The 15,217-nt window shown below is 40.1% G+C and overlaps 2 non-coding genes across 2 annotated transcripts; both read left to right on the top strand.

Moving 5' to 3' along the window:
- The first annotated feature begins 62 nt into the window (after positions 1–62).
- LOC117149528 lies at positions 63–4,023 on the top strand. Its single transcript, XR_004460355.1, has one exon. It is a non-coding gene; the product is annotated as a large subunit ribosomal RNA (ribosomal RNA).
- Positions 4,024–12,897: 8,874 nt separating this feature from the next.
- LOC117149531 lies at positions 12,898–14,892 on the top strand. Its single transcript, XR_004460358.1, has one exon. It is a non-coding gene; the product is annotated as a small subunit ribosomal RNA (ribosomal RNA).
- The last annotated feature ends 325 nt before the right edge of the window (positions 14,893–15,217 follow it).

The raw sequence follows: 15,217 nt of genomic DNA, 5'->3' as shown, positions 1-15,217 counted from the left end.
ATTTAATTGATTGTTTTATCATTATATATATAAAGAATTTATGGCAAAAATATTTTATATAACAACCTCAACTCATATGGGACTACCCCCTGAATTTAAGCATATTAATTAGGGGAGGAAAAGAAACTAACAAGGATTTTCTTAGTAGCGGCGAGCGAAAAGAAAACAGTTCAGCACTAAGTCACTTTGTCTATATGGCAAATGTGAGATGCAGTGTATGGAGCGTCAATATTCTAGTATGAGAAATTAATGATTTAAGTCCTTCTTAAATGAGGCATTTACCCATAGAGGGTGCCAGGCCCGTATAACGTTAATGATTACTAGATGATGTTTCCAAAGAGTCGTGTTGCTTGATAGTGCAGCACTAAGTGGGTGGTAAACTCCATCTAAAACTAAATATAACCATGAGACCGATAGTAAACAAGTACCGTGAGGGAAAGTTGAAAAGAACTCTGAATAGAGAGTTAAACAGTACGTGAAACTGCTTAGAGGTTAAGCCCGATGAACCTGAATATCCGTTATGGAAAATTCATCATTAAAATTGTAATATTTAAATAATATTATTAAGAATAATGTGCATTTTTTCCATATAAGGACATTGTAATCTATTAGCATATCCCAAATTTATCATAAAATATAACTTATAGTTTATTCCAATTAAATTGCTTGCATTTTAACACAGAATAAATGTTATTAATTTGATAAAGTGCTGATAGATTTATATTATTACAGAGCGTTAATTTTTCGGAATTATATAATGGCATAATTATCATTGATTTTTGTGTTTATTATATGCTCTTGTATGATTAACAATGCGAAAGATTCAGGATACCTTCGGGACCCGTCTTGAAACACGGACCAAGGAGTCTAACATATGTGCAAGTTATTGGGATGTAAACCTAATAGCGTAATTAACTTGACTAATAATGGGATTAGTTTTTTAGCTATTTATAGCTAATTAACACAATCCCGGGGCGTTCTATATAGTTATGTATAATGTATATTTATATTATTTATGCCTCTAACTGGAACGTTACCTTGAGCATATATGCTGTGACCCGAAAGATGGTGAACTATACTTGATCAGGTTGAAGTCAGGGGAAACCCTGATGGAAGACCGAAACAGTTCTGACGTGCAAATCGATTGTCAGAATTGAGTATAGGGGCGAAAGACCAATCGAACCATCTAGTAGCTGGTTCCTTCCGAAGTTTCCCTCAGGATAGCTGGTGCATTTTAATATTATATAAAATAATCTTATCTGGTAAAGCGAATGATTAGAGGCCTTAGGGTCGAAACGATCTTAACCTATTCTCAAACTTTAAATGGGTAAGAACCTTAACTTTCTTGATATGAAGTTCAAGGTTATGATATAATGTGCCCAGTGGGCCACTTTTGGTAAGCAGAACTGGCGCTGTGGGATGAACCAAACGTAATGTTACGGTGCCCAAATTAACAACTCATGCAGATACCATGAAAGGCGTTGGTTGCTTAAAACAGCAGGACGGTGATCATGGAAGTCGAAATCCGCTAAGGAGTGTGTAACAACTCACCTGCCGAAGCAACTAGCCCTTAAAATGGATGGCGCTTAAGTTGTATACCTATACATTACCGCTAAAGTAGATGATTTATATTACTTGTGATATAAATTTTGAAACTTTAGTGAGTAGGAAGGTACAATGGTATGCGTAGAAGTGTTTGGCGTAAGCCTGCATGGAGCTGCCATTGGTACAGATCTTGGTGGTAGTAGCAAATAATCGAATGAGACCTTGGAGGACTGAAGTGGAGAAGGGTTTCGTGTGAACAGTGGTTGATCACGAGTTAGTCGGTCCTAAGTTCAAGGCGAAAGCCGAAATTTTCAAGTAAAACAAAAATGCCTAACTATATAAACAAAGCGAATATAATACACTTGAATAATTTTGAACGAAAGGGAATACGGTTCCAATTCCGTAACCTGTTGAGTATCCGTTTGTTATTAAATATGGGCCTCGTGCTCATCCTGGCAACAGGAACGACCATAAAGAAGCCGTCGAGAGATATCGGAAGAGTTTTCTTTTCTGTTTTATAGCCGTACTACCATGGAAGTCTTTCGCAGAGAGATATGGTAGATGGGCTAGAAGAGCATGACATATACTGTTGTGTCGATATTTTCTCCTCGGACCTTGAAAATTTATGGTGGGGACACGCAAACTTCTCAACAGGCCGTACCAATATCCGCAGCTGGTCTCCAAGGTGAAGAGTCTCTAGTCGATAGAATAATGTAGGTAAGGGAAGTCGGCAAATTAGATCCGTAACTTCGGGATAAGGATTGGCTCTGAAGATTGAGATAGTCGGGCTTGATTGGGAAACAATAACATGGTTTATGTGCTCGTTCTGGGTAAATAGAGTTTCTAGCATTTATGTTAGTTACTTGTTCCCCGGATAGTTTAGTTACGTAGCCAATTGTGGAACTTTCTTGCTAAAATTTTTAAGAATACTATTTGGGTTAAACCAATTAGTTCTTATCAATTATAACGATTATCAATTAACAATCAATTCAGAACTGGCACGGACTTGGGGAATCCGACTGTCTAATTAAAACAAAGCATTGTGATGGCCCTAGCGGGTGTTGACACAATGTGATTTCTGCCCAGTGCTCTGAATGTCAAAGTGAAGAAATTCAAGTAAGCGCGGGTCAACGGCGGGAGTAACTATGACTCTCTTAAGGTAGCCAAATGCCTCGTCATCTAATTAGTGACGCGCATGAATGGATTAACGAGATTCCTACTGTCCCTATCTACTATCTAGCGAAACCACAGCCAAGGGAACGGGCTTGGAATAATTAGCGGGGAAAGAAGACCCTTTTGAGCTTGACTCTAATCTGGCAGTGTAAGGAGACATAAGAGGTGTAGAATAAGTGGGAGATATTAGACCTCGGTTTGGTATCGTCAATGAAATACCACTACTCTTATTGTTTCCTTACTTACTTGATTAAATGGAACGTGTATCATTTCCTAGCCATTATACGGATATATTTATTATATCTTATGGTATTGGGTTTTGATGCAAGCTTCTTGATCAAAGTATCACGAGTTTGTTATATAATCGCAAACAAATTCTTTAATAAAACGATGCATTTATGTATTTTTGATTTGAAAATTTGGTATAACTCCAATTACTCAGGTATGATCCAATTCAAGGACATTGCCAGGTAGGGAGTTTGACTGGGGCGGTACATCTCTCAAATAATAACGGAGGTGTCCCAAGGCCAGCTCAGTGCGGACAGAAACCACACATAGAGCAAAAGGGCAAATGCTGACTTGATCTCGGTGTTCAGTACACACAGGGACAGCAAAAGCTCGGCCTATCGATCCTTTTGGTTTAAAGAGTTTTTAACAAGAGGTGTCAGAAAAGTTACCATAGGGATAACTGGCTTGTGGCGGCCAAGCGTTCATAGCGACGTCGCTTTTTGATCCTTCGATGTCGGCTCTTCCTATCATTGTGAAGCAAAATTCACCAAGCGTTGGATTGTTCACCCATGCAAGGGAACGTGAGCTGGGTTTAGACCGTCGTGAGACAGGTTAGTTTTACCCTACTAATGACAAAACGTTGTTGCGACAGCATTCCTGCGTAGTACGAGAGGAACCGCAGGTACGGACCAATGGCACAATACTTGTTCGAGCGAACAGTGGTATGACGCTACGTCCGTTGGATTATGCCTGAACGCCTCTAAGGTCGTATCCGTGCTGGACTGCAATGATAAATAAGGGGCAATTTGCATTGTATGGCTTCTAAACCATTTAAAGTTTATAATTTATTTTATAAACGACAATGGATGTGATGCCAATGTAATTTGTAACATAGTAAATTAGGAGGATCTTCGATCACCTGATGCCGCGCTAGTTACATATAAAAGCATTATTTAATACAATGACAAAGCCTAGAATCAATTGTAAACGACTTTTGTAACAGGCAAGGTGTTGTAAGTGGTTGAGCAGCTGCCATACTGCGATCCACTGAAGCTTATCCTTTGCTTGATGATTCGATAAATAAATGATTTTTCCTGTAGCCAAACAAACACCTCGTCATCAATTTAGTGACGCATATGATATTGTCCCTATCATATAATTTTTGATATAAAGACTTTAAAGAATTATATCAAGTTGCCAAATACCTCGTCATCAATTTAGTGACGCATATGATATTGTCCCTATCGTATAATTTTTGATATAAAGACTTTAAAGAATTCTATCACGTTGCCAAATACCTCGTCATCAATTTAGTGACGCATATGATATTGTCCCTATCATATAATTTTTGATATAAAGACTTTAAAGAATTATATCAAGTTGCCAAATACCTCGTCATCAATTTAGTGACGCATATGATATTGTCCCTATCATATAATTAATATAAAGACTTTAATGAATTGTGTCAAGTTGCCAAACACCTCGTCATCAATTTAGTGACGCATATGATATTGTCCCTATCATATAATTTTTGATATAAAAACTTTAAAGAATTGTATCAAGTTGCCAAATACCTCGTCATCAATTTAGTGACGCATATGATATTGTCCCTATCATATAATTAATATAAAGACTTTAATGAATTGTGTCAAGTTGCCAAACACCTCGTCATCAATTTAGTGACGCATATGATATTGTCCCTATCATATAATTTTTGATATAAAGACTTTAAAAAATTTATCAAGTTGCCAAAAACCTCGTCATCAATTTAGTTTTTTTTTTTTTTTTTTTTTTTTTTTTTTTAGCGTGCGTTTATTTATTTAAAATCTGTCCTAGTGGACAATAATTAAATGGTTTTGCGGGGGAACATTAGCTTAAGGGATACTATTGTACATGTATTTGTGGCGGGTTTTATATGTGTTGTCTATTGTTGTGGAAGATCGAGAGGGTGTCTCCTCATGAGACGTCTGCTTGTTTGGCTATTGTCTAACAGGTTGGTGGCGAGGTGGTTAGGGTGGTTTTCGAGCCTTTTCAGGTATCTCTCGCTGAGCCTGGAGATTTCATCAGCGACTTGTGGGATTCCAAGTTCCCTATGTATGGCGACATTCTCGTGGTAGGGATGCGCATTACAGGCAATTCTCAAGCACCTATTCTGGAACCGCTGTATACGCAGGCGATTCGTGTGGCTTGCCGTGCCCCATAGCTGTATCCCGTAGGTCCAGATGGGCTTGAGAATTGCCTTGTACACCAGGATTTTGTGGTTCTGCCTTAGCTTGGACCCTCTCCCAATAAGCCAATGCATCTGCCTCAGACGCGCATCGGCCTGTATGCGTTTGCTGACGATGTGGGGACGCCAAGTGAGCCTGCGGTCCAGGGTAAGTCCTAGGTACTTGGGTGCGGGTGCGTTGGGAATGATGACTCCGTTTAGCGTGACCGGTGGGCAGTCTCCTCTCCTTAGTGCAAATGTTGTTTGGGTAGATTTTTCCGCGTTCACTACGATGTTCCACCTGCTGAGCCAGGGATGTAGCGCGTCCATTTGCCTTTGGATTGTTTCGGAGGCTTCTCGTGGGTCGGATGAGGAGGCGAGGAAAGCCGTGTCATCTGCATAAGTCGCTATAGTTAGGTTCCTGGAGGGGATTATGGGAAGGTCTGCGGTGTAAAGGGTGTACAGTATTGGTCCGAGCACACTGCCTTGCGGAACTCCAGCTCTGATCAGTCTGGGTAGGCTTATTGCACTTCCGCATCTGACTTGGAATGCTCTTCCCTCAGTGTAGGATTTGAGGAGGGTAAAATGGGGGCTTGGGAGGTAGGATTTGAGTTTATGGAGGAGTCCAGGATGCCAAACTCTGTCGAATGCCTGCTTCACGTCGAGCATTACAGCGCAGCAGTATTTCTTTTGCTCGAATGCCTCGAGGATCCGTTCGACTAGCCGGTGGCATTGCTCTGGTGTTCCGTGGGAGCGCCTGAAGCCAAACTGGTGATCGGGGATCAAACCAGCCTCATCCAGTACTGGCAATACTCTGCGCAAAAATACTCTTTCGAGTATTTTGGAGAGGATTGCCAGCAAACTAATCGGACGATAGGAGGCGAGATTGGCTTCAGGCTTACCAGGCTTGAGGAGGACAATAACCTCTGCTCTTTTCCACTCTTCCGGGAAGTACCCTAGCCGGAAGCAGCTGTTGTAAATGCTGGCCAGCATTTGTGTGCAGCGGAATGGGAGCATTTTTAGGGCCGCCGCATCTATACGATCCAGGCCTGGAGATTTGTTGTTCTTCAGTAGAGCAATCTCCTGCGCAACTTCCTCAGGGTCGACTGGTTCCAACGGGGGACCGGGAGAGCTTGGGCTATTGAGAAACCGGGCTGTTTCAGCATGTTCTTCGGCAGTGCAGCAGTCGAACGGAGAGAAGGCGTTGTAAAGGTGTTCGGCGAAAGCTTCTGCTCTTTCAGCATCCGAACGGCACCAGGATCCATCTGCTTTGCGCACTGCGGAAACCTTTTTGGCTGGTCGTTTAATGTGGCGGGTGACGTTCCACAGATTGTGGTCTGGGTCCCCGGGAGAGAGTTCCTCGAGGAATCTGAGGAAGGAGTCCTGGCGTAGGCTGGAGATCTTGTCCTTCAACTCCTTTGTGGCGTGATTGAGCGCTGTTTTGTCTCTTGGATTGCGCGTCAAGAACCAAACTCTCCTGAGACGCCTCTTCTCAGTCACGAGTGCCGCAATTTCCGGGGACCAGAGGTGGAGGTCCCTGCTAGGTGTTCTCGCAGTCTTTGGTGGCGGTGGGCTTGCGAATTCCGCAGCGTTTTGCATCTGCCTGGTGAGATTCCCGATAGCTTCATCAATGTTCCTGGGTGTGTTGAGGATGGGGTTCGGATTGACGGTGGAGAGCATCCAGGACGCGAACTTGGCGGCGTCGGTATATTTTCCAGTGAGCCTTCTGAGCGGGGTTTTCCTGAGGACTGGCGTGTTGATTAGCACGTTTATTGCACAGTGGTCTGACAGGAGATCAGCATTTGTTGTGCAGCTGATCTTCGCATGCCCTATGCCTTTCGACACAGCAAAGTCCAGTAGGTCTGGAGTCTTGAGGGGATTCGTTGGCCAGTGAGTGGGCTCGCCAGTGGAGTGGCAGTCCAGTCGGTGGCGTTGCAGGTACCCAAACAGAGTTTTCCCTTTGGGGTTGTTGGCGCGCGATCCCCACCAAGAATGTTTGGCGTTATAATCTCCAGCTGCTATGAAGCGGGGCCCAAAATGCTCGAAGAACTCACTGAGGTGAGATGCTGTTATGCGGTATCTGGGGGGAAAGTAGACCGCTCCAATGTCTAAATCTCCTTGCGGGCTGACAATCCTGATGACAGGACATTGTGCCCAGTCTTGCTGAAACGCGGGCAGCTCTAGGTATTGAATACCGCTCCTGATGAGGATGGCTGCTCCACCGCGTGCTCTGCCAGAAGGATGGTCTGCATGGATGAGGTCATATCCGCTGATATTAAAGTGGGATCTGGGGGAGAAGTGGGTTTCGGCTACGAGTAGGATATCGATCTGGTGGGTCTTCAGATGGTGCTCGACTATGGCCTTGCTGTTCTGCAGGCCGTTCGCATTCCAGACGACTAGGTGGAGCTTTAGTTGCATGACTTGCTGTTGAGAATGGTGGCCACCAGCTGTGTCATCTGGGTGAACATGCGCTCCATCATCCTTTCCATCATTCCTTCCATGCGAGCGAACATCGCTTCTATCTGACCGGAGTGTGGGGTTTCTGTTTGGGTTTGGACTGGGGTTGTGGGATTCTGCGGTGCTGCGTGCACTCCGTTGAGGGCGTCTCGGTAGCTCCTGCCAGAGGTGACGTTTGGTGATGCCACGGGCGGCGCCTTGTTAGCATTAGCGACGGGCCTTGTTTTCGGAGCAGCGAGTGCTTTGGCCCTTTTGTATGCAGGGCATCCCTTGAAAGACGCAGGATGGTCCGCCTGGCAGTGGAAGCAGCACGCTTTGTCGTCCTCCCTCTTCTCACATGCCCTCGATTCGTGAGGGCCTCCACACTTTACACATCGGTATTCCAGGAAGCAGTAACGCTGTGTATGACCGAATCCTTGGCACCTGAAGCATTGAGGCACGTCGTTGAACTTCTGCGGCGGTTCAATGGTTACTACCGACCTGCAGATCCGCTTGACTTGGTAGACGTCTTTGTTGTTGCTGGAAGGCTCCAGGTTGGCGAAGAATATTCCCAGCGGTTCTTTAGTTCTTCTGCCAATGGGATTGTGCAGATCTCTAACAGCGTGCCCTTGTCTGCGAAGGTCTTCAATGATTTCCTCACGATCGGTGGAGTGGTGGAGTCCTTTGATGACAACCTTGTATGCACGTTCATCTTTCGGCTGGAAAGTCCGATGCCTCTTGTTTTGGGCCACAAGTTGGAGACGCAGAGCTGTATAGGACTCTTTGTCCGGCATCATGACACGTACGTTGTTGCCATTCACGGTCTTGTAGGTAAAATTGTTCTTCGGGCCTACAAGAGTCGTGATCATCTTGACGAGTGCCGAGATGTTGGTCACATCGGGGATAAAAATCGGAGGTGGCTTGATGGTCTTCGGGGTGGGCTTTGGTTTCTCGGGGGTCTTGGGCTTGGAATCGTCTTTAGGTCCGGGTTCGTCATCAGAGCTCTCTTGGTCGTACTCGTCTTCTTCGGTCGAGAGTAAAGCGAAGGCGTTGTTGGCGAGCTTCTTGCGCAGAGCTGCGCTAGTGCTTGGCTTATCTTCCAGCTCCTCTCCCTGTGCTTTCTTTGCCGGTTTTCGCTTTATCTCGCCCGGCTCTGTATGCGAGGTGCTTCCCTCGCTGCTGGAGCTGCTCTTGCGTGTTCTCAGAGCCTTTTTGCGTGGTGTTGTTCCAAGCTTGTGGGTGCGCGGGGGGGCCTGCCAGTCCATCTTCTCCAAAGTTGATAAGGAGTGAGGAGGGGGGGGGGGGGGGGAAGCTGGGCACCGTAAGCCGGTGAGCCAGGCAGCACGTGGCTGCTGCTTTGCAATTATACCGCTGCTTCGAGCACTGGGTTTTTTGCGCTGATAACACGCACACTCGGGTGTGCGATGGTGTTAGTGCGAACTACCGTTAGGTACGTTGGCTGGGCCAATCAAAACGCGCGACAAGATCACGCGACGCGAAGTGGCTGGGCACAAGTAACGGGACTTACAACTGTGAACAATTTGCTAACAATTTGCTGTCGATCCGCAGGCACGTCTGCACTCGTCGAGTGTTCGATCGCGACTGATCAATTTAGTGACGCATATGATATTGTCTCTATCATATAATTAATATAAAGACTTTAATGAATTGTGTCAAGTTGCCAAACACCTCGTCATCAATTTAGTGACGCATATGATATTGTCCCTATCATATAATTTTTGATATAAAGACTTTAAAGAATTCTATCAAGTTGCCAAATACCTCGTCATCAATTTAGTGACGCATATGATATTGTCTCTATCATATAATTAATATAAAGACTTTAATGATTTGTGTCACGTTGCCAAACACCTCGTCATCAATTTAGTGACGCATATGATATTGTCCCTATCATATAATTAATATAAAGACTTTTTAAAGAATTGTATCAAGTTGCCAAACACCTCGTCATCAACTACTATATTATGGTTGCGCCGACCTCTCATATTGTATTCTCTTATGTCTTCATAGGATTTTGGCAATTATACGAGTAAATTAAATAATATACATATGAAAATGATTAATTATTATATGTATAAGGGAAAAAATGCTGAAATATTCCCATATTATCTTAGTATTATAGAGGAAAGACCGTTGCCGACCTCTGATATTGTTCAAAACTTATGTATTTATATGATTTTGGCAATTATATGAGTAAATTAAATAATATACATATAAAATGATTAAATATTATATGTATAAATGTATAAAGGAAAAAATGATGAAATATTCCCACATTATCTTAGTATTATAGAGGAAAGACCGTTGCTGACCTCTGATATTGTTCAAAACTTATGTATTTATATGATTTTGGCAATAATATGAGTAAATTAAATAATATACATATGAAAATGATTAATTATTATATGTATAAATGTATAAGGGAAAAAATGCTGAAAATATTCCCATATTATCTTAGTATTATAGAGGAAAGACCGTTGCTGACCTCTGATATTGTTCAAAACTTATGTATTTATATGATTTTGGCAATTATATGAGTAAATTAAATAATATACATATGAAAATTATTAATTATTATATGTATAGGGGAAAAAATGCTGAAATATTCCCACATTCTCTTAGTATTATAGAGAAAAGCCATTATAGTGAGAGGGTATAGTAGTGTAAACGACCGGAATTACGACAGAGGGTTCAAAAACTACTATAGGTAGGCAGTGGTTGCCGACCTCTCATATTGTTCAAAACTTATGTATTCATATGATTTTGGCAATTATATGAGTAAATTAAATAATATACATATGAAAATTATTAATTATTATATGTATAGGGGAAAAAATGCTGAAATATTCCCACATTCTCTTAGTATTATAGAGAAAAGCCATTATAGTGAGAGGGTATAGTAGTGTAAACGACCGGAATTACGACAGAGGGTTCAAAAACTACTATAGGTAGGCAGTGGTTGCCGACCTCTCATATTGTTCAAAACTTATGTATTCATATGATTTTGGCAATTATATGAGTAAATTAAATAATATACATATGAAAATTATTAATTATTATATGTATAAGGGAAAAAATGCTGAAATATCCCACATTCTCTTAGTATATAGAGAAAAGCCATTATAGTGAGAGGGTATAGTAGTGTAAACGACCGGAATTACGACAGAGGGTTCAAAAACTACTATAGGTAGGCAGTGGTTGCCGACCTCTCATATTGTTCAAAACTTATGTATTCATATGATTTTGGCAATAATATGAGTAAATTAAATAATATACATATGAAAATGATTAATTATTATATGTATAAGGGAAAAAATCTGAAAATATCCCACATTCTCTTAGTATTATAGAGAAAAGCCATTATAGTGAGAGGGTATAGTAGTGTAAACGACCGGAATTACGACAGAGGGTTCAAAAACTACTATAGGTAGGCAGTGGTTGCCGACCTCTCATATTGTTCAAAACTTATGTATTCATATGATTTTGGCAATAATATGAGTAAATTAAATAATATACATATGAAAATGATTAATTATTATATGTATAAGGGAAAAAATGCTGAAAATATCCCACATTCTCTTAGTATTATAGAGAAAAGCCATTATAGTGAGAGGGTATAGTAGTGTAAACGACCGGAATTACGACAGAGGGTTCAAAAACTACTATAGGTAGGCAGTGGTTGCCGACCTCTCATATTGTTCAAAACTTATGTATTCATATGATTTTGGCAATAATATGAGTAAATTAAATAATATACATATGAAAATGATTAATTATTATATGTATAAGGGAAAAAATGCTGAAAATATCCCACATTCTCTTAGTATTATAGAGAAAAGCCATTATAGTGAGAGGGTATAGTAGTGTAAACGACCGGAATTACGACAGAGGGTTCAAAAACTACTATAGGTAGGCAGTGGTTGCCGACCTCTCATATTGTTCAAAACTTATGTATTCATATGATTTTGGCAATAATATGAGTAAATTAAATAATATACATATGAAAATGATTAATTATTATATGTATAAGGGAAAAAATGCTGAAAATATCCCACATTCTCTTAGTATTATAGAGAAAAGCCATTATAGTGAGAGGGTATAGTAGTGTAAACGACCGGAATTACGACAGAGGGTTCAAAAACTACTATAGGTAGGCAGTGGTTGCCGACCTCTCATATTGTTCAAAACTTATGTATTCATATGATTTTGGCAATAATATGAGTAAATTAAATAATATACATATGAAAATGATTAATTATTATATGTATAAGGGAAAAAATAATCATATTATATATGAATAATGGAAAAAAAATGAAATGTTCCTATAATCTCTTAATATATAAGAGAATAGCCCGTATGTTGGGTGGCAAACGGAATTGAAAATACCCGCTTTGAGGACAGCGGGTTCAAAAACTACTATAGGTAGGCAGTGGTTGCCGACCTCCCGCATTATTCGAAATATTTATTTCGGATTATGTTTATATTGGTTACATACAATAAAGTATATTATTATCCGTACAAATTTGTTTCTCAGTTCTATAGAACACGGGACTTGGCTCCGCGGATAATAGGAATATACGCTTTATAGATAATATCGTTGAAACAAAAGTCAAGTTTCTATTATATATAGAATAACAAATCGTTTCCATATATTATCGTTAATTTTTGGAGGCAGGCAAATATTAATTTATTACCTGCCGTATAGTTGGATTATTATATCGTTACGGTATAATACAAATATGGATTCTTATGAAAGAAATATAAAATTATATATTAAATGTGGAAATATTATCATATGCGCTTGGTTTTATGTTATATATTACCAGAGATATATATGAAAAGAGATAAATTTTAAATTTATCTTCAAAATGCAAATGATTTAACTTAATATTTATATTGGTTAAACAAAAATTGTACATGTGTGGATACAATAATTATGTATGTTGGAAATAAAATGATATTTTATAATGAAATATGTATGTATAAAAAGATAAAATTATAGAAATATATATATTACAATAATTAGATGAAATTCTTGTTATATTGGTAAAACAAGTATAAATTAAAAATGAAAATATGGATTACGAATGCTATATAAAAATGGCCGTAATCGAATGGATTTTTTTACTTATATATTTAAAATTTTACCCAAAGGCGAAATATTGAATTTTATTCAATATAATAAAAATCATGGAATTATATAAAGTGAAAAATCTATATATCTATATATCTATTATATTGCTTATTTCGATTCAAAATATATGAATGGAATATGAAGGAAAAACATTATTCTGGTTGATCCTGCCAGTAGTTATATGCTTGTCTCAAAGATTAAGCCATGCATGTCTAAGTACACACGAATTAAAAGTGAAACCGCAAAAGGCTCATTATATCAGTTATGGTTCCTTAGATCGTTAACAGTTACTTGGATAACTGTGGTAATTCTAGAGCTAATACATGCAATTAAAACATGAACCTTATGGGACATGTGCTTTTATTAGGCTAAAACCAAGCGATCGCAAGATCGTTATATTGGTTGAACTCTAGATAACATGCAGATCGTATGGTCTTGTACCGACGACAGATCTTTCAAATGTCTGCCCTATCAACTTTTGATGGTAGTATCTAGGACTACCATGGTTGCAACGGGTAACGGGGAATCAGGGTTCGATTCCGGAGAGGGAGCCTGAGAAACGGCTACCACATCTAAGGAAGGCAGCAGGCGCGTAAATTACCCACTCCCAGCTCGGGGAGGTAGTGACGAAAAATAACAATACAGGACTCATATCCGAGGCCCTGTAATTGGAATGAGTACACTTTAAATCCTTTAACAAGGACCAATTGGAGGGCAAGTCTGGTGCCAGCAGCCGCGGTAATTCCAGCTCCAATAGCGTATATTAAAGTTGTTGCGGTTAAAACGTTCGTAGTTGAACTTGTGCTTCATACGGGTAGTACAACTTACAATTGTGGTTAGTACTATACCTTTATGTATGTAAGCGTATTACCGGTGGAGTTCTTATATGTGATTAAATACTTGTATTTTTTCATATGTTCCTCCTATTTAAAAACCTGCACTAGTGCTCTTAAACGAGTGTTATTGTGGGCCGGTACTATTACTTTGAACAAATTAGAGTGCTTAAAGCAGGCTTCAAATGCCTGAATATTCTGTGCATGGGATAATGAAATAAGACCTCTGTTCTGCTTTCATTGGTTTTCAGATCAAGAGGTAATGATTAATAGAAGCAGTTTGGGGGCATTAGTATTACGACGCGAGAGGTGAAATTCTTGGACCGTCGTAAGACTAACTTAAGCGAAAGCATTTGCCAAAGATGTTTTCATTAATCAAGAACGAAAGTTAGAGGTTCGAAGGCGATCAGATACCGCCCTAGTTCTAACCATAAACGATGCCAGCTAGCAATTGGGTGTAGCTACTTTTATGGCTCTCTCAGTCGCTTCCCGGGAAACCAAAGCTTTTGGGCTCCGGGGGAAGTATGGTTGCAAAGCTGAAACTTAAAGGAATTGACGGAAGGGCACCACCAGGAGTGGAGCCTGCGGCTTAATTTGACTCAACACGGGAAAACTTACCAGGTCCGAACATAAGTGTGTAAGACAGATTGATAGCTCTTTCTCGAATCTATGGGTGGTGGTGCATGGCCGTTCTTAGTTCGTGGAGTGATTTGTCTGGTTAATTCCGATAACGAACGAGACTCAAATATATTAAATAGATATCTTCAGGATTATGGTGCTGAAGCTTATGTAGCCTTCATTCATGGTGGCAGTAAAATGTTTATTGTGTTTGAATGTGTTTATGTAAGTGGAGCCGTACCTGTTGGTTTGTCCCATTATAAGGACACTAGCTTCTTAAATGGACAAATTGCGTCTAGCAATAATGAGATTGAGCAATAACAGGTCTGTGATGCCCTTAGATGTCCTGGGCTGCACGCGCGCTACAATGAAAGTATCAACGTGTATTTCCTAGACCGAGAGGTCCGGGTAAACCGCTGAACCACTTTCATGCTTGGGATTGTGAACTGAAACTGTTCACATGAACTTGGAATTCCCAGTAAGTGTGAGTCATTAACTCGCATTGATTACGTCCCTGCCCTTTGTACACACCGCCCGTCGCTACTACCGATTGAATTATTTAGTGAGGTCTCCGGACGTGATCACTGTGACGCCTTGCGTGTTACGGTTGTTTCGCAAAAGTTGACCGAACTTGATTATTTAGAGGAAGTAAAAGTCGTAACAAGGTTTCCGTAGGTGAACCTGCGGAAGGATCATTATTGTATAATATCCTTATCGTTAATAAACATTTGTTATAATACAAATAAATACAATTTACCAAAATAAAAATATTACAAAATGATTCCACGGAATCAAAAGTTAAAGTCAAAATAAAATGAAGATGGCTTTTATTTTATATGTGGGGCTTGGCAACCTCATAAAAAGACTTTAACATTATTAATGTTGTTGTGCGTATTTGTGGCAGTACCTACTACAACAATGGCGTTTCCTATAAAAACAAATTCTCGAAAATGGAAATCGAAGAAACTGAACAAAATTTGAAAGTAGAAGTCGAATTAAAATTAAAATAATTTTGAATGTGGT

The sequence above is a fragment of the Drosophila mauritiana genome, unplaced genomic scaffold (genome assembly GCF_004382145.1).
Source record: "Drosophila mauritiana strain mau12 unplaced genomic scaffold, ASM438214v1 U_24, whole genome shotgun sequence".
Classification (NCBI taxonomy): domain Eukaryota; kingdom Metazoa; phylum Arthropoda; class Insecta; order Diptera; family Drosophilidae; genus Drosophila; species Drosophila mauritiana.
The sequence above is the reverse complement of the archived record's forward strand: the minus strand, read 5'-3'. Positions and strand labels throughout refer to the sequence as shown.